Here is a 26,864-nt window from a genome sequence, read left to right as displayed (position 1 = left end):
GTCTTCATAGAGAGAAATGTGCTGTACAAGAATTTAGGAAGCAAAACACTAAGCATGTTTTCATGCAGAGCCACTTCATTATCCTATTTGCAAAATTATGGGGCATGGGAGTTTGGGAAGGTAGAGGAAACACATTTTAGATATTCTTATACAAATCATCAAATGGTTCTTGCTAAAAAGTCAACTCTGCTGGGCTCTAGGCAGTGAATATCTTTGGAACTACTTGCTTCATAGACAAATAGAAAATCTTAATTTGGTTCCATTGTTGATGATGTACATCATAGGGTAACTGTGAAGCATGGAAAAATGTGAACTGGCATTTTTTTTCATAGCTAAAGCAACAGTTTCTCATCTCATTTAATTTCTCTACCTTGTGTGTGGTTCTTATTTTTATTATTGTTATTTCTTTTAGTGATGCTACTACCCTTTTTAAAAAGTTGTATACTATCATGACACAGTGAAGAGACTCTGGGGCTTTTACTCAAAAAGGAAAGAGTTTTTAGCCTGGTTGTATAATAAGCCCAGTGATTTCAGAGAAGTCATTTTAACTCTCTGAGCCTCAGTTTCCTAACTGGAAAATGAGAATAATGATACCTACTCCATAAGATTGGTAAAATTATTAAATGAAGAAATGAATGTTAAGCATCTAGTGTGATCTTTGGAAAATGTGGGTTGTTTTCAATAAATGTTAATGCCTTCCTTTTATGTTTCATTTTTAAATGAAAAATGAATTGGAATAAATTATTTTAGATTCAAGAGTTATAAAACATTCTTTGAAGACTGAATTTGCTGCAGTGAATCCTCGAGTTAAGCAGGACGTTATTCCCCTTAGGGTTATATAATATTTGCTGTATTATAATATTCATAAGCTCTAGTTCACATACAGTGAATATAAATGGGCCAAACATTAACTCCAAGGAAACTTCAAAATGTCTTTATTTTGTCCTGAAATTTTATTATTTAGAATTTTGCTTAAAGTGAGTAGCCCATTGGTTGGGACTTAGCAATATCCATGCTGAGCAGAGACTTTTGCTTTCGGGGTATTTTTATTTATACATGCTGGGGCTCTCTTCTTAGAACATCTCTATAGTTGGTTAGGAATAAGTTTGAATCCTGCAGGATGTGAAGCAGTTAAGTTTCAGGTCATTCGGCTCATTTTGCTATGCTCCTGGCCTGGCTGCCGGGGGCTGTTGATCTGTTATGGTGCTAGGCTGTCATTGGCCTAGAAAGCAGCTGTCCATGGTATTTAACTTCGTCTTAGACTTGGCACTGTAATCTGACAGCAAGTTGGCCTGGTTCTAATGAAGGGCACGATCTAAATAAAGATGCTTAAAGCTGGAGAGTTGGAGGGCCGGACTACTTAGTAATTTAGGTGTGCTTTGCTTTATTCAGTTTGTGTGTTTCTGAAAAGCTGTAAATGGTTTTAGCGGTTCAAACTGTGATTAATGTTCTTTGGAAAATCAGGATTAAAATAAAATTATAAATATTCTTCATAAAATGAAGTATTTCTTGTAAAGTACCAAGCCATAAATAATTGTATAAGTATACGTGTTGCCCCAACTTTGCTTAAGACACATAATTTATTAATTAGTAAAATTAATATACAAACTTCAAAGTAGGTAAGATGGTCCTTATATTAAATAAAAAGATGTATTGCTTGATAGATTTGGAAACTAATTATCTGTCTTTCTTTAAAAAAGTTTAGGCATTAAAATTCTTAACTGAGTGTGAAAGTAGTGTGTTTATCTAGGGATATAGCTTGGTGATATTTTCCTTATTTTGTTTCCCTCTACTTATCCTAAAAGTAAGCCCATCAGTTACTGCTTGTGATTCAGGGAGTGAACAAGGCATTTTGAGAGACCTCAAAGGGCCCAGTGGATTTTGATACACACAGTTCAAATTGCCCTTGGCTATTTCCCTTGCTATTCTGGTTTCCCCTGGCAACAGATGACCTAAACTTTGTGAATCCTGGAGAACTGGAGTCCCCATATGTCTCCCTTCCACCTTCCCTTTCTATTCCTCTCTTTGTCCTTCTTTTCCTCTCCTCTTCCCTCCTTTTCATTTGTCCCCCTCCCCTCTTTTTTGGTAGAAGTAGATAATTTGTATCTTAACTTTAGCAAAGAGTGGGATCATATGTTAAGCTGCTGTATGGCTACTGGGGACACAAGTACATCCACAGTGGGGATTTGACAGGTTTAGTTTTTCCATTCTTTTATTTTCAACCTTCTTTTGTTTTAGATAAGTCTCTAGTAACCAGAATATACATGCACTTTATTTAATTCAGTTTCACAAGCATTATCTTTTAACTGGAAAGTTTCGTTTGTTTTGACTGTGATTACTGTAACATTTGGATTTTTTCATCATGTTATTGTATACTTTCTATTTGTTTTGGCCTTTCTGTTTCTTTTAGAATTTTTTCTTGCCTTTTTTTGAATTTTTTTCTAAATCGGTTTTTCCCTTTAATAGTTTGGAATGTAGGCCGGGCGCGGTGGCTCAAGCCTGTAATCCCAGCACTTTGGGAGGCCGCGACGGGCGGATCACGTGGTCAGGAGATCGAGACCATCCTGGCTAACACAGTGAAACCCCGTCTCTACTAAAAATACAAAAACTAGCCGGGCGAGGTGGCGGGCGCCTGTAGTCCCAGCTACTGTGGAGGCTGAGGCAGGAGAATGGCGTAAACCCGGGAGGCGGAGCTTGCAGTGAGCTGAGATCTGCCCACTGCACTCCAGTCCGGGCGACAGAGCAAGACTCCGCCTCAAAAAAATAAAAATAAAAATAAAAAAATAGTTTGGAATGTATACACTCTATTTCTATTACCTTGATGCTTGCCTTAGAAATTTTAACCTGTGTGGCTGGGCGCGGTGGCTCACGCCTGTAATCCCAGCACTTTGGGAGGCCGAGGCAGGTGGATCACAAGGTCAGGAGTTCAAAACCAGCGTGGCCAAGATGGTGGAAACCCCCGTCTCTACTAAAAATACAAAAATTAGCTGGACGCAGTGGCAGGCACCTGCAATCCCAGCTACTCAGGAGGCTGAGGCAGAAGAATTGCTTGAACCCAGGCTTCAGAGGTTGCAGTGAGCCAAGATCGTGCCACTGCACTCCAGCCTAGGTGACAAAATGAGACCCCATCTCAACAAAAAAAAAAAAAAGAAAGAAAAAGAAAGAAAGAAAAATTGTAACCTGTGTATTTAACTTAACATAGTATAAAGTTAATTCAGATGTTTATGCTCCAGCTAAACAACCTAAGTACCTTAGAAAATTACTCAGTCACCACTTCACCCATTGTATATAATTTGAAGTCCAGAATTTAAGTTCTACTTTGATGTGTTTTTGTTTGTTTGTTTGTGTTTTGTGACGGAGTCTCGCTCTGTCGCCCAGGCTGGGGTGTAGTGGCGCCATCTCCGATCACTGCAAGCTCCGCCTCCCGGGTTCACGCCATTCTCCTGCCTCAGCCTCCCAAGTAGCTGGGACTACAGGCGCCCGCCACCACGTCCAGCTAATTTTTCTGTATTTTTTAATAGAGACGGGGCTTCACCATGTTAGCCAGGATGGTCTGGATCTCCTGACTTTGTGATCTGCCCACCTCGGCCTCCCGAAGTGCTCAGATTACAGGCGTGAGCCACCGCGCCTGCCTACCTTGATGTTTTGTAAACAGCTTTATTGAGGTTTAACTTTCACTTTTTAAGCCTCATAAATTAGACATTGTCATTTTACCGTCACTGTTTTTAGATTTATCCACATATGTACTGGGTTTTCCCCTCTTCATTCCTTCTTGTATATCAAACCTTTTATCTACAGGTTTTTCCTCTACTCCTGATGTACATTCATAATGTTTCTTAATCTGTTAATAGTAAATGCACCTGATTTTTATCTACTTAGAGTTGTATTTCACTTTTGTTCTTGAAATATAGGACAGAAGTAGTGAGTAGAAAATTATTTTCTCATCCCCCTTTGATAATAATATTCCACTGTCTCTCAATTCCATTTTGCCATTGAAAGACTACCATCCATGTAAACATTGCTCCTTTATAAGAAATTTCTCTTTTTTCATTGACTACTTTTAAGGTTTTCGCTTTGAGTATTTGGCATTTTCCTTAAGATATGTCACGTGATTTTCTCATTTCGGTATCCCCCATTTGTGACTCATTAGGTTTCTTGATTTTGAGGATAAGTGCTTTCCAACAATTTTGCCTCTACCCCAATCTTCCTATAGTCTGCCTTCTAGAATTTCAATTAGACATATCTTATACTATCTTATCTTCCATGTCTTTTCACTGTTCATGGTTTTGTATCTGTGATCCTCATTCTTGTCATTTCTTCATATCTATCTTCTAGCTTCTCATTTTCTCTTTAATTTTGTCTAATCTGCTCTACAGCTCATCTGTTGAGTTTCAAATTTTAGTTATATTATTCATTTCTACAAGTCTTATGTGACTCTTTTTCAAATCTGTTAGGTTGCTTTTCATTGTTTCTAATTTCATCATACTTTTAATGCCTCTTTAATTCCTCTAAACATGTTAAGTATATTTATTTTATATTTCATTGTTGATAAATTTTGTGGCAATATCCGTGTGGGTCTAGTTTTGTTGTTTTATTGATTCTTAACTATGAAAGCTTTTTAAACTTTGAACACATGTTTCTTGGAACTTTTCCTGTGGGACTCCACTGAGGCCTGGGTTTTAAGTGCATTCCTCCAGAGAGAATTGCTCTCCTGTCGAAGGTCTGGGAGTACTACCAGCTGGGGCCATTCTAAGCTACATGTTTGACTTTTTCTTTTTTTTTTTTTTGCTACCCAGGTAGTGTGAATTCAGACTGCAAACCCATATGAGTGAGACTGTGCTTAAAAATTCTTAAGGGAGATTCATCTTTCTTCCCCTTGTTCAACTTTCAGCAGCACTAAAAACCAAGACTCAAATAGACACATCCTACCATCTCCCTTTGCCAGGTAGTTTTTCTTTTTTCTTATTTGCTTACTGGAAGTGTCAACCCTTCAGGAGTCTCAGCTTACAGATAGAGAGGGTCTCTGAACTCTCTTCCCCCTATCAGGCCTCATGTTTGTACTTCTAAAAACCTAGTCTTTAGGCAGCCAGGGAATGGCAAATACCTTGAAGGCAAAGCAATACAGACATTTCTAGACTTGTATTTAGTCAGTGTTCTGGGTTCTAAGAATCCCTTATTCCTCACTAAATAAAATAGATATTTAAAAAATATATTTAAAGTGTAATATTCCAACATTTTAGGTAGTACTATATTAAGAAGGGTTTGTTATTCTATTGCCAGAAATATATGCTTCAGACTATAGATTTCTCAAAAGATAATGCATACAACAAGTGACACTGTTAGGGAATTTTGATGGCATTTTCTCAATGTTTCATACAGCCCGACCATCATAGTTAAGTTTCTCATCAAAATAATAAATCCTAGAAACAGCAAGTTTTAGTCATTCAAATCTGAGGGGCAATTCTAACATGAAGTTATATGAGGCCATTTTAAATTTTAGGTTTGCCTTTTAAATAATATACTTATCAAATACTAATGTATTCATTGTACAAGAGTATAAAAACATCAAAATATAAAAAAGAAAATTTTGAACAGTTTATATTCTCTCCATTGCATCATCCAAAGATGACTATGCACATTTTTGTATATAGCATTCTTCTGAATTTCTCATACACACATATATATACACATGCATATGTACATAGACATATATACACACACCTATATATTTAAATAAATAGGAACATATTGGACATGCAAAATTTTAAATTTACCATATTGAATATATACAGTTTTAAGATTTTAAAAAAAAATTTGGCCTATTATGGAGCCTTTTCCCCATCATTGTTTTTCTAAAATGCTATTTACTGTTTAGTATTATCATAATATAGAAAGACTTTTATGTTGCCATTTATTGTAATATTTCACTATTATAAAAAATACTACAACAAATAGCTTTACACATGAATTTCTGATTTCATAGAAGCAGAATTTCTGGGTCAGGGCTTATTAGCTTTTTAAAGTTTCTGCCACATTGCTACATACTTGGTAGTGTTGAATATTATAATTTTTAATGTTTTCCAGTTTCATAGATGAAACATAGCATTTTAATTTTTTTAAATGTGCATTGCTTTATTTGGGAGTCTGAGCTTTGAAACATATGTTTATGAAGAATGACATTTTTCTTTTATAGATTGCCAGTTTCCTGTGTCCTTTATGTCAATTTTAAAGCTAGCTGTGATGACTCACACAAAGATCTCTTACAAATATATGCTGAGAATCACTAACTTTAGCTCTCCTCTCTCTCCCCGTTTCCACACCTAAATGAAGCCAGGAAGTTTTTGCAGGTTTTGTTTTTGTTTTTGTTTTAATGGGAGAATGATTCTGAAGAGGAGTCCTCAACCAAAGAGTTGGGAAATGAAGTTTTCAGGGACTGGGATGGGCTCCTCGGCCATTTAACTTTGGGGGATTCTGTACCTCCAAGGAACCCTATTGCCACATCTGGAATGTGGGAGATTCGCCCTCAGTGACCTAACAGATTTTTGGCTGGTCGTTTCTATCCTCAGGAGCTGTAATATTTACAATGTGGAATATTCTAACCAGGCCAAAGCAGCAATCTAATACATTCACCCTAAACAGAAGATCAGAGTCTAGCCATGCCCGTATCACCCAACTCTTTTTCTTAACTGACTTACATGTAGTAGTTTATCTCAAATGATTTAATTGACTTGACCAAGCAATAATTTTAGCTTAAGCATGCTGTGGGAGGTAGCTCTTCCATACAGATGGGAGAACAACGTGCATGGGAGAAAGTCATTTAAAGTTCACTGTAGGACACTAGACCGCCTCAGCGCTGGTGGCTTCTGGCGAGGAAAACTATCCCTGGCAGCTGCATGTGTGTCCCTGGACTGCTGCTCTCTGTAGGTCTCTCCGAAGTCAAGAGAAGAGAGGGATCTGAAAAGTAGGCAGTGCTTAATACCAGGTACTTACTACATCAACACTCTGAAATAAATATTATCACCTCCATCTGCAGATCAGGAATCTGAGGATTGGGAAACATAAATGATTGCCTAAGGTTCAAATTTAGTGATATTTAAACTGCATTTGAACTTCAGCCTGTCTGATTTCAAAGTGCAAGCTAGTTCTCTTGTACCTTAGAGCTTCTCACTGGGCGGTTAAGAATATAGACTAGGCAGGCCTCCAAATTAGATTCACTTTTCACATTGGGAGCTGTCAAATCAGTGACTTTCAAATGTTTTTGACCATGACCCATGTAAATATATTTTACCTCTCAACTCAATATGTATGTGCACATGCATGCACACATATGTACATATTTACATATCCATATAAAGATAATATCTAAGTATAAGGCATTTTTATATTTCTTAAATTTTTCATTCTATTAAAAATACTGGTTTCAACTTTCTAAAATAATTTCATGGACCACCAAAGGGCTGTGGCCTTAGTTATGTTAAGAATGTTTTTTTTCCTTCTTTCTTTCTTTCAGCAGGGCTGCCCTGCAAAGTTTTACTAGTTGTGTACTCTACAAGGGCATCTGTTTGATCAAGGTGACAAGCAGGAGAAGGAAGCCAGACATCACTCTACTGAATGAGCGGAATGCACTGATGTGGGACTGTGGCTGCCTAGAGGAAGGGGTGCCTTTTCTTAATTCCGCAAAGATGTCTTTTGGCCTGGTGGTGGCCCTGCTTCTTACCCTCAACTTTTCCTTTTAATAATTAATTTAGCATTTCAGAGCCATGATCTAAAAGGACCATTAAATACATGTAAATCCATGCTAATCTTCATGACTGGTACTCTTCCAGCCATTTAGACCTAGATCCACACATCATCATTACTTCCTCTGCAAGCACACACACCATCTATGTCCATTTGGCTAACTCTGACGATTGCAGATTTCTGCAGAATCCTGAGGCCAACACCCACCAAACCGTGTATTGCTCTCTGGCTCTGAGATAGAACGATTGCAGAGTAAAAAAGGCATAGATCACAGCATGATATGCTTGCTGAGCCTCAAGTCATTCTTGATTCCCAGTGAGCTTGTCATCAGGTGGAAAAGAAGTGTGGGTGAAGCAGAGAGGTTATGAAATCAGAGAAAAGCAGAATCTAGACACGAAGCTGCACTGAGATTAGGTGGGTTTCCTTTTTATGAAAGATTGGATTTGTAAACCAAATGATGCAGACATTGTTCTTGTATGGGTTAAAACTGGTGGTTTTGGAAAGGATCTGGGCACCAGGCCATATTTAATGTCATGTTCACAGTTTTAAAGGGTGCAGTCACAATTTTGCATCAGCAGGGCTAAGCCTGGAAAGAAGTCCCTTTCATCTCAGACACTGGCTGCATAATCCTGGGCCAGGCACTTTGCCCCAAGCATCTTCTCTTTGGAAATGAAAGGGCTAGTTTATCTCCAAGATCCTGCCAGCTCTGATAACTCTGTGCTTCTCTGTTAATGGGAAAGAAACAAGTGTACTTGCTTGTATTTGTGGGTTGGCCAACAGAAGAGATAGTCAGGTCATGAATCACTGAACTTCCTTCCTTCAGAGTGCCTTTCCAATTAAGAAACCCAATTAAAGAGGATTGCTTCCTCTGCAGGAGTAATGAGGGGCTTCTTGACCCATCTATAGGACCTTCTTGGAAAGGGCCAGATGAGTTTCTGCTTCTCTGTAAGTAACTTTCTCTTTTACTGCTTGATGGATGTTGAGTTATACAAGCAGGGTGCAGGTAGAAATACAGGTTTCACCTTCAGCTAAAACCTGAAGCACCGTTTTTCCCATTTATAACATGTCATCTGTTGTTCTAGCAACTTACGTAGGCTGAGGTGGTTTTCTTTTTCCCTACCACCTGATAGGAATCAAATATATGTTGAACCACTTATTTCAGGCCTGTGGTAGTCACTGAATATTGGTGTATTCCAGGAACCTGTTAGTTTTCTGAGATGGCTGATGACAGCTAAAGCTTAACACAATGAAATTATTATTTAGGCCTAGGACAGATATTATTTTGGATAGACCTTCCTAACTGTGTGATCTTGGATACATTACTTAACCTCTCTGGGCTTATGTTTACTTATCCATAAATGTTTAAAGTAATAGAATTTCCCTCATAGGGAGGGTATGAATTTTTGATGAGATTAAACAGGAAAAATGTTTAGCAGAGTCCAGTTTCTGCACCCCTCCTCCCCAGCTCACCGAAGATACTCTAATCCTGGTCTCTTTTGCTCTGAGTCCCTTCTCTGTGCTATAAGCCTATTCTTCAGTCCTATCTTTCCCTGCAGAGTGTTTTCCTACTGCCATTTCAGGGCCTTGCCTACTTCCTAGGCTTCATTTCCTAGACCTTCCTCTTGATGTCTCCCTTGCAGCCATATGAATCTGTAGTTCCCCAACTAATCCCTAACTAATAGTCAAATCTTCAGTGTTTGGACTTGACCCTGCTTTCTTTTTATTCTTGCAGAGGATTAAGAGAGAAATAGTTTCCTATCTCTGCAACTAAACCTTGCTCAACCATGAAATTCTCTTGAGCCCTCTTCTTGCCACACTATAAATGTGTTCATTCTTGTGTATACCATCAATATTTAATCTTAGCTATTCATGCACCCATCTAGCCATAGCTGTGCCTGATGTTGGTTTGCCAGCATCTGTGTTTTCTGTCTTGGATTGAATCACTCCCCTTGACTCAGTAACTAACTGGTCCCATTTGCAGTATTTGGTGCCTAGCTTGGTGTCATAGGTAGAAGGTCAAAGGGCACTTAACGCTTCAAGAAGTTGATAATGGTGATGATGAGTGTTCATGATAAAAAGTCTGAGCCTGAATCAATCATAAAATATAGTGTTTTTGTATTAAACTCGAGAAGCAAATGATTAATTTCCTACTTACAAAAGAGGAATCATTAGAAACACTCCTGTCCCCTCAGGTTGCAAGTGTGGGCGTCAGGTTAGGTAAGGCATTTCAATTCTAAAAGCCAGTTTATTCCAGCTGTGGCCCAAAATAGTTCTCTTTGCCTTCTAGCATTGTATAATGTTTCTCTATTGATTTTTTAATAACAGCTTTTCTGAGATGTAATTCATTTACCATAGAGTTCACCCTAGTTGTATAATTCAGTGTTTTTTAGCATATACATTCAGAGTCATACAGCCATCACCACTATCTAATTTTAGAACATTTTAATCACCAAAAAGAAACCCTGTACCCACTGATAGTCTCTCCCAATTCCTCCCTCTGCCCAGCCCCCAGTAGCCACTAATCTACTTTGTCAGTATAGATTTGCCTATTCTGGACATTTCACATAAATGAATTCTTATAATATGTGGCTTTTTGCACTGGCTGCTTTCATTTAGCATAATATTTTTAAGGTTCGTCCATGTTGTAGCCTTTTTATGACCAAATAGTATTGCACTATATAGGTATACCACATTTTATTTATTCATCAGTTGGTGAATGAATTTAGATTGTTTTCACATTTTGGGTATTATAAATAATGCTGAAATGAGCATTTACTTACAAGTGTTTGTGTGAATACATGTTTTTAGTTCTCTTTGGCATATGCTGATGAGTAGAATTGCTGGGTCATGTGCTATCTCTGTGTTTAATATTTTGAGGAACTGCCAACTGTTTTCCAAAGTCCCTGGACCATATTGCTTTCCTATGTGTATGAGAGTTCCAATTTCTCCACATCTTTGCCAACATTTGTTATTATCTGTCTTTTTTATTATACCCATCTTTGTGATTGTGAAGTGATACCTCATGATTTTGATTTGCATTTTCCTAATAAATGATAACATTGGGCTTATTGGCCATTTGTATAACTTCTTTGGAGAAGTGTCTACTCAAGTCCTTTTTCCATTTTTAAATTGGGCTATTTGCCTTATTATTGAGTTTCAGAGTTCCTTATCTATTCTGGTTACAAGCCCCTTATCAGATATATGATTTGCAAATATTTTCTTCCATTCTGTGAGCTTTTAAGAAATGTGCTCCATAGATAAGGCAGCTCCTAGCCTGGGAACCCCTACCAAGCTGTTCTGTATTGTTTTCTAAGCACATTGTTATCTAGAGTGATTTGAGACCCTTGGATCAACCCTAAAGCCGTTTCTTCCTTTGAGCTGGTCCTTGGAAAAGATTGTTCCCCTGAAGCTAAGAACTGGAGGAGGATTCAGGGGTTGTTTGGGGCTCAGAACTTCCTGATTATAGAGAACCTGGGAATGCAAAGCTACTTGAACATTGGACCCAGGATGCCTGTCATCTGGTTGCTGCATCATCCTTCTTTGCCTCCTCCTGATTCTTCTCTGCCTTATCTAAAAGACTTTCTTGTCATAAAATCTTCCCTACTTCTTGCCCAGAAGCCCTACCAGCAAAGCAGTTAGGCTACAGGCCTTTGCTCCCATATGTGAACTTTGCCTGTTTTGCTGTCTGTACCTGGGCCCTTAGCTTTATACATCTTGCTTATGGACCAAACTTGTCCATCCACCTTCCATCCCGCAATATATGTAACTCCTCCCATTCCATGCCCTAGGAACATTTGCATCCATCTTGAACAGCACTTTGTAATTGTATGAAGCTCTATATATACAGTAAAAAATAACAATAGCAGTAATGATCTACTCTGTCCTTGTCTAGCATGGACAGTAATTGCACAAACCTGATTAATGTGCACATTCCGAGGGCAAAGAGAACTTAACCACATGATCATGCTTTATACAAAAATGCACAATTGGTTCAAAGCTCCAGTGGTTTCCAGGGGCTCAGGAAACATCCTCCCTCTCGATTCTAGCTTGTGTCAGCTACACAGTAACTGGTGGAATGGTGGATGGAGTTTTGTGGCCCTGACGTATTATAAGAGGCTGATTTATTTAAATAGCATTCAGATGAGCAGCCAGGCTGCTCTTTGATGCTTACTATGAAGGGCCATTACAAATCTACTATTTTCTGCTGCCTTTTATTTTAAGTCCAATTAAGTGGATAGCCACAAATAGCTCTGACCTTGAAAGTCTAAGTGAAGGTGAGATGGGAGAACAGGCTTAGGAAACATATGTTTTGGCGTGTTAATGCTCTGCAAGTCACATACACTTGAGGAAAATAAATAGAACAGGACAAGATAGTGTTGTGCTTTAGGAGGAAGAATTTAAACGCCCTGGGAAATAACACCACATGCTTCACTGGTGCAGAATCATAAACTGGGCTAAAAATTAATCCAACTCTATCTCCATTGGGAGACAAGCCCCAAGTAAGTGTTACTGCCAGTTATGCTCATTGCATAATTACCTTGGATTGGCGTCTCTGCCACATGCCACTACTGAATGATGCTTCCTTCTCTCAGCAGCCCCAATATGTGCTTTCGGTATTTATCTTTAATAAAACATTGCTTAGAATACCATACCAACATCTCAGTCCAGTTTCTTGCAAATGTGGATCACAGGATGAATCTTCCAGAGTTGAAAAGCTTGTTTAAAAAATATTATCAGCGGCCGGGCGCGGTGGCTCAAGCCTGTAATCCCAGCACTTTGGGAGGCCGAGGCGGGCGGATCACGAGGTCAGGAGATCGAGACCCTCCTGGCTAACACGGTGAAACCCCGTCTCTACTAAAAATACAAAAAACTAGCCGGGCGCGGTGGCAGGCGCCTGTAGTCCCAGCTACTCGGAGGCTGAGGCGGGAGAATTGCGGGAACCCGGGAGGCGGAGCTTGCAGTGAGCCGAGATCGCGCCACTGCACTCCAGCCTGGGCGACACAGCGAGACTCCGTCTCAAAAAAAAAAAAAAAAAAAATTATCAGCAAGGGCCTCTTAATGAAATTATTGAAGTCTTAGAGTTGGGTTTGGGTTACAGAAATTTAAAGAGCTGTTTTTTACCATCTTAAAAAATAACATTAAGTATTTTTAATGTGTTATGAGTTGCTCTTCTCTATCTTTGACCTCGTCAGTCCTGGGAAATAAATACCTTTCTGAGGATCTTACTGACTCACTGAATGATCAATGCTAAGTTTTAGTTTCTATAAACCTATCTCAAAATATTTTTATGTGCTACTATCTCACTACATGCTCCTATTTTATAAGTTACCTATGCATTTATCTGTTTCCAATTTTCTCCATCAGGAAGTGGGAGCAGATGGCCTTTCTCTTGCCTTGTGCGATAGTATGATAATTAGTAAGGTAATAGGAATGGATCACTCTCTGAGCCCATGCTAGAACAAAACTGCAGACATGAAGAGACAGTGACAAGTAGATTAAAATGATTTCAAGCACATTTTTAGTGTAAAGTTCAAATAGTCTTTATAGAAAGGATTGCTCTAATGTGACCTGAAAAAAAAAGCATATGTATTAATCTTCAGAGATTAATAAAGCACTTTCTGGCAAATCATATTTGGGTATGATTTTAATCCCATAAACGTCCATTAACCCAGAAGTATCTTACCTAGATGTCCAGAACAGAACCAAGATCCAAAACCAAGAGAACTTTGGAACAGCCAAATAGATGCCAGAAGATGAATGCTCTAAATTCCAGGCACTTAGTCATAAAGCAACTTGTTGAGACTCCATTAAAGTCTGCTGACTTTGGTCATATACAGAAATCAGGTAAGTTAGGCTTCCTGGCTCATAAAGAAATTAGAAGCAGCGAATGCGGTCTACATGGGACGATACAGGCTGCATTTGCTGCTTCTAATTTCTTGATGAGCCAGGAAACCTAACTTACTTTATTTAGGTAAGTAAGTTACCTAAAGTAACTAAAGTAAGTGCACAGTGTGCACAGTGCCTGCTACTGACCTATTTAGTGTCTTTAAGCAGATTTTAAAAGGCTCCCTGCTCTGAGCAGGCCAAATAGAACAGGTAACCCCCTACAGACACAAGTGTAGACAGACCTATAGGTGTAGGGCGTGTTGAGCAAAAGGCATTTTGTGCAAAAAGAAAGGTGCCATCTTTTCTGGGTGGATAGATGCAGTGCCCACCAGGACTCATGGCTTGGAGTGTGGAACATGGGCTCTGAGCCCCACTCAGTCATGCATCTCTGAGCAGTGCACAAATGCACAGTGTAGGATGCAGCCCTGCAGATTACATTCGTAACACAGTCAGTGGCAGTAAGCATCGGAAGAACTATAACAACGTAGAAAAACATATTTGTCTGGAGTCAGTAAGTGTAGGGTCAAGGCATAACACTTTACCTCATGGCATCTGTAGTCATGAAAGTAATATAGTAATTAATGTTGATAATACCCAAAGAAATACTGACAAAGTCTGACTCATGTTCACTGTGACTTGTGTTAGAGACAGTGGAACTGTTGAGACAGGCTGTAGGGTCAAGTGTGTGAGCAGAGTGACCCACATGTTCAGGCACTGGTGCCATGAATCAGATGGGTAACAGTGGTGGCCTGGCCTGGGTGGTGGCAGCAGAGGCAGTGAAAGTAATCAAATGCTGGATGTATCTTGAAGGTAGAGCTAACGACATTTGCTGATGGGTTTGATGCAGGTATGATAAAAAGAGAAATCAAGGGTGACACTGAGATTTTTTGGCCTGTGTAACTAGAAGAATGGAATTGCTCTTAATGGAAAAGGGGAAGACTTCAGGAGGAGTGAGTTTCAAGTAGAAGAGAGAGGAGTTCAATTTTGGGTTTAAGGTGGTTAACTTGAACACTGAAATGGAGATGCTGAGTAGGAAGTTGGGTATGAGTCTAGAATTTAGACTAGAAATAGAAGTTCAGACATCATAAGAATATAGATAATGTGTAAAGCCATGGGATGGAATAAAATCACCCAGGAATGAGTGTAGCAGGGAAGAACTCAAAGGCCTAAGGCCTGAGATTCATAGCATTGAAACATGAGGAAAACAAGGAGAAATCAGCAAGGGAACCTGGGAGGTGGCAGCTACTGAGGAAGGAAGAAACCTGGAGATGAGGAAACCAGATGAAGAAAGCATAGTAGTCCCTCCTTATCCACAGTTTCAGTTACCCACAGTCAACCACAGTCTGAAAATGTTAAATGGAAAATTCCTGAAATAAACAATTCATGAGTTTAAGTTGAGTGCTGCCATTTCTGGTGGCATGATGAAATTTTGTGCTGTCCCACTCAGAATGTGAATCATCCCATTGTCCAGGGTAACCATGCTGTAGATGCTACCCCCCCATTGGTCACTAAGTAGCCATCTCAGTTGTCAAATTTAAGAAACAAAATATAGAGAGGGTTAAGTACCATTTGAGGTTTCATACATCCACTGGGGGTCTTGGGACATATCCTCCTCTGATAAGGGGAGGCTAGTATACTCAAATAAAAGAAACTGGTGACCAAGTAGGATGAGGACAGAGAATTGAACATTGGAGTTAGCAATGAAGAGGTCATTGGTGACTTGGTAAGAGAAGCTTTGGTGGAGTACTTGGGTGAAAACCTGGTCAAGTGAGTTCAAGAAGTGAGAGAATGTAAATTAGAGGTATTTGTAAGGGAGGATGAACAAATGGGGGTGGAAGCTGGAAGAAAAATATAGAGTTGCTATGGTTTAAATGTTTGTCTCCTCCAAAACTCATGTTGAAACTTAATTCCCAATGTGGCAGTATTGAGAGGTGGGGCCTTTAAGAGGTGGTTGGGTCTTGAGGGCCCTGTGTTCATGAATCAATCAATCTACCCATGGATTAATGGGTTATTGTGGGAATGGAACTGATGGCTTTATAAGAAGAAGAGGAAAGACCTGAGCTAGCACACTTAGCCCGTTCACCATGTGATGCCCTGTGCTGCCTCAGGACTCTGCGGACAGTCCTCACCAACAAGAAGGCTCTTAGCAGGTGCAACCCCTAGACCTTGGACTTTGCAGCCTCCTTCTTTCCCTTTATAAATCACCCAGTTTCAAGTATTCTTTTATAACCAACAAAATGAACTAAAACAAAGGTCAAGTGATTTTTCTTTTTAAAAGTAAAAGATTTTACAGATCAATTCCTAGACAAGTTGGCTGAATAGGAACAGCTCTGGTCTGCAGTTTCCAGTGAGACCAACACAGAAGGTGGGTGATTTCTGTATTTCCAACTGAGGTACCCAGTTCACCTCACTGGAAGTGGTTAGACAGTGCATGCAGCCCACAGAGGGCAAGCAGAAGCAGGGTGGGGCACCACCTTACCCGGGAAGCACAAGGGATTGGGGAACTCCATCCCCTACCCAAGGGAAGCCATGAGGGACTGTGCTGTGAGGGATGGTGCTATCTGGCCCAGATACTACCCTTTTCCCATGGTCTTCACAACCCACAGACCAGGAGATTCCCTCAGGTGCCTACACCACAAGGGCCCTGGGTTTCAAGCACAAAATTGTACGGCCATTTGGGCAGACACTGAGCTAGCTGCAGTCTTGCTTTTGTTATTGTTTTTTTTTAACCCAGTGGTGCCTGGAATGCCGGTGAGACAAAACCGTTCACTCCCCTGGAAAGGGGGCTAAAGCCAGGGAGCCAAGTAGTCTAGCTAAGCAGATCCTACACCCATGGAACCCAGCAAGCTAAGATCTATTGGCTTGAAATTCTTGCTGCCAGCACAGCAGTCTGAAGTCGACCTGGGATGCTTGAGCTTGATGCAGGGAGGGGAGTCTGTCAAGACTAAGGCTTCAGTAGGTGGTTTTCCCTTCACAGTGGAAACAAAGTCACTGGGAAGTTTAGACTGGGTGGAGCCCACCACAGCACTGCAAAGCCGCTGTAGCCAGACTGCCTCTCTAGATTCCTCTTCTCTGGGCAGGGCATCACTGAAAGAAAGGCAGCAGCCTCAGTCAGGGGCTTATAGATAAAACTCCAATCTCCCTGGGACAGAGCACCTGGGGAAGGGAGCGGCTGTGGGCACAGCTTCAGCAGCCTTAAACGTTCCTGCCTGCCGGCTCCAAAGAAAGCAGCGGATCTTCCAGCACAGTGCTCGAGCTCTGCTAAGGGACAGACTGCCTCCTCAAGTGGGTCGCTGACCCATATGCCTCCTGAAGGGGAGACAGCTCCCAGCAGGGGTCAACAGACACCTCATACAGGAGAACTCTGGCTGGCATTTGGCAGGTGCCCCTCTGGGATGAAGCTTCCAGAAGAAGGAGCAGGCAGCAATCTTTGCTGTTCTGCAGCCTCCACTGGTGACACCCAGGCAAACAGGGTCTGGAGTGGACCTCCAGCAAACACCAGCAGACCTGCAGAAGAGAGGCCTGACTGTTAGAAGGAAAACTAATGAAGAGAAAGCAATAGCATCAACATCAATAAAAAGGATGACCAGGCAAAATCTCCATCTGAAGGTCACCAACAGCAAAGACCAAAGGTAGATAAATCCACAAATTTTTAGCAAGTAGGCTAAAAATTCCATAAATCAGAATGCCTCTTCTCCTCCAAAGGATCACAACTCCTCACCAGCAAGGGAACAAAACTGGACAGAGAATGAGTTTGACGAATTGACAGAAGTAAGCTTCAGAAGGTGGGTAATAACAAACTGCTTCAAGCTAAAGGCGCATATTCTAACCCAATGCAAGGAAGCTAAGAACCTCGATAAAAGGTTAGAGGAATTGCTAACTAGAATAACTAGTTTAGAGAAGAACATAAATGACCTGATGGAGCTGAAAAACACAGCACAAGAGCTTTGTGAAGCATACACAAGTATCAATAGCCAAATTGGTCAAGTAGAAGAAAGGATATCAGAGATTGAAGATCAACTTAATGAAATAAAGCATGAAGACAAAATTAGAGAAAAAAGAATGAAAAGCAATGAACAAGGGCTCCAACAAATGTGGGACTATGTGAAAAAACCAAACCTACATTTGATTGGTGTACCAGAAAGTGACGTGGAGAATGGAACCAAGTTGAAAAACACACTTCAGGATATTATCCAGGAGAACATCCCAACCTAGCAAGACAGGCCAACATTCAAATTCAGGAAACACTGAGAATACCACAGATACTCCTCGAGAAGAGCAACCCTAAAACACATAATTGTCAGGTTCACCAAGGTTGAAATGAAGGAAAAAAGGGCAGCCAGAGAGAAAGGTTGGGTTACCCACAAAGGGAAGCCCATCAGACTAACAGCAGTTCACTCTGCAGAAACCCTGCAAGCCAGAAGAGAGTGGGGGCCAATATTCAACATTCTTAAAGAAAAGAATTTTCAACCCAGAATTTCATATCCAGCCAAACTAAGCTTCATGCATGAAGGAGAAATAAAATCCTTTACAGACAAGCAAATGCTGAGGGATTTTGTCACCACCATACCTGCCTTACCAGAGCTCCTGAAGGAAGCCCTAAATATGGAAAGGAAAATCCGGTACCAACCACTGCAAAAACAAACCGAAATGTAAAGACCATTGACACTATGAAGAAACTGCATCAACTAATGGGCAAAATAGCCAGCTAGCATCATAGTGGCAGGATCAGATTCACACATAACAATATTAACCTTAAATGTAAATGGGCTAAATTCCCCAATTAAAAGGCACATACTGGCAAATTGGATAAAGAGTCAAGACCCATCGGTGTGCTGTATTCAGGAGACCCATCTAATGTGCAAAGACACACATAGGATCAAAATAAAGGGATGGAGGAAGATTTACCAAGCAAATGGAAAGCAAAGAAAAGCAGGAGTTGCAATCCTTTAAACAGACTTTAAACAAACAAAAATTTAAAAAGACAAAGAAGGGCATTACATAATGGTAAAGGGATCAATGCAACAAGAAAAGCTAACTATCCTAAATATATATGCACCCAACACAGGAGCACCCAGATTCATAAAGCAAGTTATTAGAGACCTACGAAGAGACTTAGACTCCCACACAATAATGGTGGGAGACGTTAACACCCTACTGTCAATATGAGATCAATGAGACAAAAAATTAACAGAGATATTCAGGACTTGATCTCAGCTCTGGACCAAGAGGACCTAATAGACATCTACAGAACTCTCCACCCCAAATCAACAGAATATACATTCTTCTCAGCACCACATAGCACTTATTATAAAATCAACCACATAATTGGAAGTAAAACACTCCTCAGCAAATGCAAAAGAATAGAAATCATAACAGTCTCTCAGACTATGGTGCAATCAAAGTAGAACTCAGGATAAAGAAACTGACTCAAAACCACACAACTACATGGAAACTGAATAAACTGCTCCTGAATGACTACTGGGTAAATAATGAAATTAAAGCAGAAATAAATAAGTTCTTTGAAACCAATGAGAACAAAGACACAATGTACTGGAATCTCTGGGACACAGCTAAAGCAGTGTTTAGAGGGAAATTTATAGCACTAAATGCCCACAGGAGAAAGTGGGAAAGATTTAAAACTGACACTCTGACATCACAGTTAAAAGAACTAGAGAAGCAAGAGCAAACAAATGCAAAAGCTAGTAGAAGACAAGAAATAACTAAGATCAGAGCAGAACTGAAGAAGATAGAGACAGAAAAAAAAAACCTTCAAAAAATCAGTGAATCCAGGAGCTGGTTTTTTGAAAAGATTAACAAAATAGACTGCTAGCCAGACTAATAAGAAAAGAGAGAAGAATTGAATAGACACAATAAAAAATGATAAAGGGGAGATCACCACTGATCCCACAGAAATACAAACTACCATCAGAGAATACTATAAACACCTGTATGCAAATAAAATAGAAAATCTAGAAGACATGGATAAATTCCTGGATACATATACCCTCCCAAGATTAAACCAGGAAGAAGTTGAATCCCTAAATAGACCAATAACAAGTTCTGAAGTTGAGGCAGTAATTAATAGCCTACCAAGCAGAAAAAGCCCATGACCAGATGGGTTCACAGCCAAATTCTACCAGAGTTACAAAGAGAAGCTGGTATCATTCCTTCTGAAACTATTCCAAACAATAGAAAAAGAGAAAGTCCTCCCTAACTCATTTTATGAGGCCAGCATCATCCTGATACCAAAACCTGGCAGAAACACAATAAAAAAGGAAAATTTCAGGCCAGTATCCCTGATGAACATTGATGTGAAAATCCTCGATAAAATACTGGCAAACTGAATCCAGCAGCACATTAAAAAGCTTGTTGTTGTGCACATGTACCCTAGAACTTAAAGTATATTTTTAAAAAAAAGGCTTATCCAACATGATCAAGTCGGCTTCATCCCTGGCTTGTTCAACATATGCAAGTCTATAAACGTAATCCATCACATAGACAGAACCATTGACAAAACCACATGATTATCTCAATAGATGCAGAAAAGACCTTTGATAAAATACAACACCCCTTCATGCTAAAAACACTCAGTAAACTAGGTATTGATGGAACATATCTCAAAATAATAAGAGCAAGTTATGACAGACTCACAGCCAATATCATACTAAATGGGCAAAAGCTGGAAGCATTCCCTTAAAAAACTGACACAAGACAATGATGCCCTCTCACCACTCCTATTCAACATAGTATTGGAAGTTCTGGCCAGGGCAATTAGGCAAGAGAAAGAAACAAACGTATTCAAATAGGAAAAGAGAAAGTCAAATTATCTCTGTTTGCAGATGACATGATTGTATATTTAGAAAACCTCATTGTCTCAGCTCAAAAACTCCTTAAGCTGGTAAGCAACTTCAGCAAAGTCTCAGGATACAAAATCAATGTGCAAAAATCACAAGCATTCCTATACACCAATAATAGACAAACAGCCAAATCATGAGCAAACTCCCATTCACAATTGCTACAAAGAGAATAAAATACCTGGGACTACAACTTACAAGGGATGTGAAGGACCTCCTCAAGAAGAGCTGCAAACCACTGCTCAAGGAAATAAGAAAGGACTCAAACAAATGGAAAAACATTCCATGATCATGGATAGGAAGAATCAATATCATGAAAATGGCCATACTGCCCAAAGTAATTTATAGATTCAATGCTATTCCCATCAAGCTACCATTGACTTTCTTCACAGAATTAGAAAAATCAACTTTAAATTTCATATAGAACCAAAAAAAAAAAAAAAAAAAAAAGCCTGTATAGCCAAGACAATCCTAAGCAAAAAGAACAAAGGTGGAGACATCAAGCTACCTGACTTCAAACTATAGTACAAGGCTACAGTAACCAACACAGCATGGTACTGGTACCAAAACAGATATGTAGACCAATGGAACAGAATAGAGGCCTCAGAAATAACATCACACATCTACAACCATCTGATCTTTGACAAATGTGAAAAAAACAAGCAATGGGGGAAGAATTCCCTGTTTAATAAATGGTGTTGGGAAGACTGGCTAGCCATAAGCAGAAAGCTGAAACTGGATCCCTTCCTTATACTTTATACAAAAATTAACTCAAGATGGATTAAAGACTTAAATGTAAGACCTAAAACCATAAAAACCCTAGAAGAAAACCTAGGCAATACCATTCGGAACATAGGCATGGGCAAAGTCTTCATGACTAAAACACCAAAAGCAATGGCAACAAAAGCCAAAATAGACAAATGGGATCTAATTAACCTAAAGAGCTTCTGCAGAGCAAAAGAAACTACCATCAGAGTGAACAGGCAACCTACAGAATGGGAGAAAAATTTTGTAATCTATCCATCTGACAAAGGGCTAATATCCGGAATCTACAAAGAACTTAAACAAATTTATAAGAAAAAAGAAAAGCATCAAAAAGTGGGCAAAGGATATGACACAGACACTTCTCAAGAGGAGACATTTATGTGGCCAACAAACATATGAAAAAAAGCTCATCATCACTGGTCATTAGAGAAATGCAAATCAAAACCACAATGAGATACCATCTCACGCCACTTAGAATGGCGATCATTAAAAAGTCAGGAAACAACAGATGCTAGAGAGGATGTGGAGAAATAGGAACATTTTTACACTGCTGGTGGGAGTGTAAATTAGTGTAAATTAGTTCAACCATTGTGGAAGATAGTCTGGTGATTCCTCAAGGATCTAGAACCAGAAATATCATTTGACCCAGCAATCTAATTACTGGGAATATACCCCAAGGATTATAAATCATTCTGCTATAAACACACATGCACATGTATGTTTCTTGCAGCGCTATTCACAATAGCAGACTTTTTAAAATTTAATTTCTTTTTTTATTATACTTGAAGTTCTAGGGTACATGTGTATAATGTGGAGGTTTGTTACATATGTATACATGTGCCACGTTGGTGTGCTGCACCCGTTAACCCATCATTTACATTAGGTATATCTCCTAATGCTATCCCTCCCCCCTCCCCCCACAACGGGCCCCAGTTTGTGGTGTCCCCCACTCTGTGTCCAAGTATTCTCGTTGTTGAATTCCCGCCTATGAGTGAGAACATACGATGTTTGGTTTTCTGGCCTTGTGATAGAGCAAACATTTGGAACAAACCCAAATGCCCATCAATGTTAGACTGGATTAAAAAAATGTGGCACCTATACACCATGGAATACTACACAGCCATAAAAAAGAACGAGTTCATGTCCTTTGCAGGGACATAGATAAAGCTAGAAACCATCATTTTCAGCAAACTAACACTGGAACAGAAAACCAAATACCACATGTTCTCATTCATAAGTGGGAATTGAACAATGAGAACATATGGGCACAGGGAGGGGAACATCACACAGGGGCCTGTCGGGGTGAGGGGCAAGGGGAGGGATAACATTAGGAGAAATACCTAATGTAAATGACAAGTTGTGGGTGCAGCAAACCACCATGCCACATGTGTACCTATGAAACAAACCTGCACGTTCTGCACATGCATCACAGAACTTAGAGTATAATAAAAATAATAAAATTTATAGTACATTTGTGTGGTAATGGGAATTACACAGCAGAGGAAAGATTTGATAATTCAAGAGAGGGGGAATTACTGGTGCATTGTCCTTGAATGGATGAGGAATGGGCAGGGGATCCTGCACACAAATGGAAAGGCCCTGACAAGTGCCCACATATTAACAGTAAGGAGGGAGCCGGGTGACTGCCCAGCTACAGGTAATGGATGAATGTCTTGGAGGGACTTGTAGAAGCTGTCTTTTTGCTTCTATTTTCTCAATAAAATAAAAGGCAACAGACTTTCAAAATTTGACTGAAAAATTCCTTGGTGAGTATTGAAAATCGTTTGTGGATCACACCAACATTCAACAAAATAAAGTTATGTGGCTCAGATTGAATTACCAAAATCTGTACTGCTTGAAAAGCCAGGAAGCAGGGTGATAAACACTAATCTATCTTAGTTTAAAAGGCCACATTATTTTTTAACAAAAGGATATAGCACGATGTTTATATGGAGTTTGATAGGCCTAAAGGGTGGTCCACTCACTTTCTCAGGAGCCCCAGTTATGCCAGTATATGGTTTATGGTAGAAACATAGAAGTCAGTGAACTGTAAGTTTCATTCAGGCAGAAATCTGTTTTTTCACACATGAATCCCTAATGCCTAAAAGAGTGCCTGGCAAATAATAGATACCCAGTAAATAATTATTGAGTGAATGACTGATGTCAAAACCAAGGTCAACCAGAGTATTCTTTACTTAAAAAGATACAGCAATTAATTTTAAGTAATCTGTTTTTACGTTGTCAAATTTTATCATTCAAGTGCAAGTGTCCATATGGCTGCAATGCTGCCATTTTCCTCCAAACACTGTTTTGTGAACTGACTAACGAATATTGTTCTGCTTTTATGGGATAATTTCAGAGGATTCAATCCATAAATTCACTTTGCAGTTGAAAAGCTGGCAGAATCTGTGCAGAATATTAATCTGTTCCTTGATCTTATCTGGTCCAATCTCATTATTAAATGGTTATGGAGATCATAGTGTTTAATGGGCAAAATGCTGGGCACCATCTGTCGATGGGCTGGACACCAATACTGAGAAACCCAGATATGGCTGTGGAAATTCAAAACAAGATTCTCTGGTATTTAGGTTATGCCAACTTACTACCATATGGCAGACATGGTAAGAATCAGGAACTAAATAGAAGCATTGTGCTTTGTATTCCAGATCTAGGTGGCTGCTTGTAGGTGTCTTTTGTTTGATCATCTTTGTAAACAGCAGGATCACAAAGTAAGCTAATTGTACTTTATTTCTCTTCGCTTGGCAAGATGAGTGTCTTCACATAAATCAATAGGCAGCATACTGACTGCTGGACTGCTGTGCAATCTTGACAGAAAAGAGTTAGCCAAGCACTTTTTGCAGTCTATCCCAGAAACAGAAGGAGGGTGCATTGCAGTATGAGGTAAGCTATTGAATCAAGGAGAACAGATGACTTTACCTTAGTAGAACAAGAGAATGTGTTTTAGCTCCAACTTTCTGATTAGCAGGAATTATTGACACCAGTGATAAGCAGAAAGTGAAATGACTCTCTTGATTTCTTTCCTACTGAATATAGCATTATGTAAAAGGAATTACCTTTCTTTATTGAAAACAAACCAATTGTGATAAGTTTCTTCTTTCATCTTGGACCCCCATACTTGCAAAAGCCAACCCCATTGAAAAACCTTTCAGATATACACTACTCCTATGGTTCTTTCAAAAGAAGGAAACCATGATCTCTTGTTCCTTTATAGCAAGGAGAGTTTTCCAAATAATGTTATATTCTAATTCTTAGGTTTGCTTTTTTTTAACTAAAGACTTACTGAAAATAAATAAGGAAAGTTCATAAATCATGTAGAATAGTCCTAATTAGAAAACTTTCTGACCCCACAAGCAGGTTATTTATGGTTGTTCCTCCTTCCCTATTCCAGAGGAGGGCTGAGGTCATATTCTTGTGGAGAAAGAGTGATGGGATGGGAAACTGGGGTTGATGGATACTCCCTGTGTCTATCTTCTTCACCAACTCAGTTCAGGCAAAAAGCCTGGACTCCATGTCTATTGGTAGGTCACAGGTTATTTTCTTTAATGTTCTATAAACCAGTTTTTCCTGTTTTATATAAAAATTATTCTAGCATAGACTCAGTGATCAAATCTCTTCAGTTTCTCTGTTGGTATGTATCTTAGTCTGTTTTGTGTTGCTATAACATCATACCTGAGACTAGATAATTTATAAAGAAAAGAAGTTTATTTAGTTCATGATTCTGCAGGCTGGGAAGTTCAAGGGCATGGCCCTGGCTTCTGGGGAGGGCTTTCATACTGGGTTCTGACATGAAAAAGAAGGTAAAAGGGGAAGTGGACATGTGCAGAGAGAAACCCCAGGAGCATTCTGGCTTTATAACAACCCACTCTAAAGGGAACTAATCTATTCTCAAGAGTAATAATACAGTCTTGCCAGAGGGAGAACTCACTACCAAGAGTATAACACTAAGCCATTCATAACGGATCCATCCCCCATGACCCAAACACCTCCCACTAGACCCCACCTCCCAACATCCTCACCACACACTGAAGATCAAATTTCAATGTGAATTTTGGTGAAGAAAAATAAATGATAGTAGTATGTCTATATCTTTATCAAGGTCTCTACTGGGTTTTATGTGATTTTAAAGGACTGGGAAATTCCATTGGCTTACTGGGGTATTTTAGATGTTTCTTTATTTCAGTTATGGGCCTGGCCCTTACCTCAAGCTAATTTTTAATTATCAGTGGGCTATTTCTGCTTTGCATCTGTTTGCTAACAAGAAAAAAATAGCTTTCTAGAATTTTAGGTGAACACAATTTAAAGCAAGACAAAGGAGGAGGAGGAGAAAGAAAAGAGGAAACAAAAGAAACTGCTTTACAATTTTTTTTCTTATTTGGAACTAAACTTATGAATCAGTGAAATTTTTCAATTACTGACAAGTGTTTTTATACAGCCATGTATTTTGCTGCCATGTTTAGTTTCATCCAAAGGTCTCAAATTTATCAAACATACAGTGTGCTAAATACACAGCAATCCCTATGCTCAGCTCTTGGGGTGCAGAGACAAATGAAGTGTAGCTTTGCCTTCAAGGAATTTACAACCTGTTATCATCTGATTAGTCAGTTGTTTCAAATATGAGTTGGCAAATTGAATTAACTTACTCCAGAATTTTGAGGTAGACATTTTTCTTTTTAAAAGGTTTCAGGCTGGGCACAGTGCCTCACACCTGTAACCCTAATGCTTTGGGAGGCTGAGTCAGGAGGATTGCCTGAGCCCAGGAGTTTGACCCTACAGTGAGTAATGGTGGTGCTACTTACTCCAGCCTGGGCAACAGAGTAAGACCATGTCTCTAAAAAGAAAGAAAAAAAAAACAAAAACAAAAAAAAGTTTCAGTAAAAGAAGTATGAATGCCATGAATACCAAGCTTTAGTTTTATACATTTCTGGTGTCACCTTTTCTCTCCCTAAAATACTTCCCTAAACTTGAGCGTTTGCTAGAGAAAGACTACAGAAACATCATCTTTTTCCAATTGAAGTGAACAGACTTAAGTCAAGGCTTCTTTCAAAGAGCCTAGTCTGAAATAGAGCCAGACAAAATCTGGTTTTTAGCTCCAGAATAATCTGGAACTTTAGGATAATTCATAGTGCTTTTCAAAAGTGAATTAGTTGTCACATAATAACATGATTGCTCAAGCAGAGAACCCAGCTGGGCCATGCTGGGCCTGGACTTCTGACAACAGAAACTGTAGGATAATACATAAATACTGTTATAAGCATCACATTTTGTGGTAATGTGTTAGAGCAGCAATAGAAAACTAATACACTCATGATAACAGCATTATATAAAAAGCTGTCCAAAAATGTTAGAATATCAATAGCTAAGCTTCGAATATTCGCAAAGAATCACCACAAAATATTTAAGCCTGTGATTCTCTTCTTCTCAGAGTCCCTTTGGATTTATTTTCTTTCTTGCCATTTCTATAGTTTTTTTTTTTTAACTCCTCTGCAGAAGGGCACATCCATTTGTTTGTGGATTCATTCATCAAATATTTATTATATATCAACTGTGTGTGTGCCTGGCTGGGCATTTGGAGGTAAAATCTGATTTAGGAATGAT

General features: G+C 39.3%; 1 protein-coding gene across 3 annotated transcripts in view; it reads left to right on the top strand.

Moving 5' to 3' along the window:
- The window catches only part of SLC24A2 (solute carrier family 24 member 2), a 303,081-nt gene that overhangs the window by 5,681 nt on the left and 270,536 nt on the right, over nucleotides 1–26,864 (top strand). The window lies entirely within an intron of this gene.

Source organism: Trachypithecus francoisi, unplaced genomic scaffold (assembly GCF_009764315.1).
Source record: "Trachypithecus francoisi isolate TF-2019V2 unplaced genomic scaffold, Tfra_2.0 Lachesis_group16, whole genome shotgun sequence".
In the NCBI taxonomy this organism is placed as follows: domain Eukaryota; kingdom Metazoa; phylum Chordata; class Mammalia; order Primates; family Cercopithecidae; genus Trachypithecus; species Trachypithecus francoisi.
Note: the sequence above shows the minus strand (reverse complement) of the source record. Positions and strands in the feature narration are given on the sequence as shown.